Consider the following 2,285-nt stretch of genomic DNA (forward strand, 5'->3'; position numbering starts at 1 on the left):
TAGCTACCGATAAAGAAATCACACATCATCTGTGAAAATGCAGCTGATGTGACAGCAAATGCAATAATAATGACTCAGTCATACATAGGGACTATAAAGAGAAATCATACAGGACCAGAGGTAGGAGGTTAATTATATTCACCACCAAAATCAGATGCAGGGAAACCAAGCAAGGAAAAATGTAAAATCAGAAGGCCCTGAGTTACCACACTGATCCATGTTCATGTGCGAACGTGTCTTCTGTTTTTCTCCTCTAGGCAGATAAATTTTACTGTAATGGGGTAGTATCTAAACATCTTAATCATCTCACTACATGGACGCTAAGTTTTCAACCACAGGCACCATTAAGATGTGTCACTGGTAACTACGCTCCTTTAAAAGTAAACTGATACATTGTGAAACAATATTAATTATGAAGGTCTCTATTTTTCAGTACTCATTCAGCAAGGAAAAACAGTCTTGTAGCAGATGGACACATCTGCTCCAAGCACTATCACGATTGATTTTCTTATCATTAGATTTATACAATGTTTGTATTAAGTGGGCTTTGTATGAGCCAACCACTGATCTTTGAGTTTTGAGATATAGGCTACCCATCTTTACTCACTACATACACTCTCTGGCATTTTGTCCAGCAGTTTGACATCAACATATTAAAAGAAGGTTATCACAGTTGATGGTTTTGAAGCACAACTAAGGCTCCGCATTAAGCTGCCCAATTTTTAAGGTGGCAACATAAAAGTATAATGGGCAGGTCTTAAAGAGCCTTGCTTGCTTCACCTGAATCTGCAGCTGACTATGTCAAATTAAGCACCAAGCATAGTTTGATGCAAACAAGAATGAGATCAAACAGCTGCTCTCTAACAAGAACACCTCACACATTAGACTTCTCACTGACACATCAGAGCTCCAGGAACAGAAACATCTTAAAGCTTTATGCAATTTGACCCAGGCACGCCTACGAGAAATGAAGGCTGCACAGTGAAAGCCTAAGAATAGGACATCCAGTTTTTACTGGTACACAGACTAGGAAGTGCTTTTATGAAGAGATAAAATCTGTTTGCGTTCCCATGCATTAGCTCGCCTTTGTAGCTTTGACAGGTGTTCCCCATTTATGTAAAAGAAGCAAATTGCTAGCACATGGGCAGAATGTGTTATCTTTTTATTGAGCTGCTCCTTTTATACTCAGGAGCCTGTCTTCGATGACAGTCAGAACTGCTTATCAACTGATGAAGTTTACCCCTCAGCTAATGAAGCAGAGAAAACTCCAAAAGCCACCAGTCATGATAAAAATCAGGTTTTATGTTAAAATGACTTTAACTGGTAACCCAAATACAGGAAAGAGCGTGTCAGGAGCCCAAAGTGGATCTATAAAAAAGTAAAGGTGATTGCACCTGAGGTAGTAACCACCACTGCACTTTTCTCTCTGCTACACACGGGAAACAACTACCTGGAAACATTCTCAGTTATTCAGCCACCTGATAGACAAAGCAGTGCCAGAGAACTGATGCAGTTTTTGACCACCATAGTTTCACTGGATTAAGTATTTTATCAGTAGGTAAGACTTCTGGATCTTTCAGCGTTTATATATGTGTATACACACACATACAAACAGTTTACTTGTGGGAAAAGAACAGCTCAAGACCAAAAAAATCCAAACATTTCAACAATACCGGAAGCTCTCCCCTAGAAGTTTGTCAAACGAATATTAAAAACTGTGATAAAAGGTTTTTAACTAAGAGACTTAGAGGTAAATCTATTACTATGTTGCTACAACAGTTAAGATAACAGCTGCAAGCATATGGCCAAGAAAGGGAAAAGGAAGCTCCAAAAGAACCCAGTCTCCTTACCAGTTATCAAAAGCGTACATGCTTCATTTTACAACCATACCTGCCCCACAGGTTTGTTGCTTGAGAGCGAACACATGGGGCACTACAAGCAATAGGCAAATTATATCCAAGAAGTCAATTTGTTGGGTAACCGTTAAACCTTGGATAGAGGTAATCAGCATTTGCTCTCTACACAATACTAGGCAACCACTTACTCTTCTGTGCCTCATTGGCAACAAAGACCGGGAAAAGAGGGCTAACAGCGCTTCCCTGCCTCACAGGGCCAATACCCCAAGGGCTGCATAGCCCTCGCATACAGCACTACTGGATAACCTTCCTCACTGTGGCGGCAGCTTGGTGCCATGCCTGCAGGCCGCTGTGTTTACCACATCACCATACAGCTGAAGGGCAGCAAGGGAAGCGCTGCTGCTTCCAGCCTCACCCCAAGCAGGCCGA

The sequence above is a fragment of the Pygoscelis adeliae genome, unplaced genomic scaffold (assembly GCF_000699105.1).
Source record: "Pygoscelis adeliae isolate BGI_AS28 unplaced genomic scaffold, ASM69910v1 Scaffold244, whole genome shotgun sequence".
NCBI classification, from domain to species: Eukaryota; Metazoa; Chordata; class Aves; order Sphenisciformes; family Spheniscidae; genus Pygoscelis; species Pygoscelis adeliae.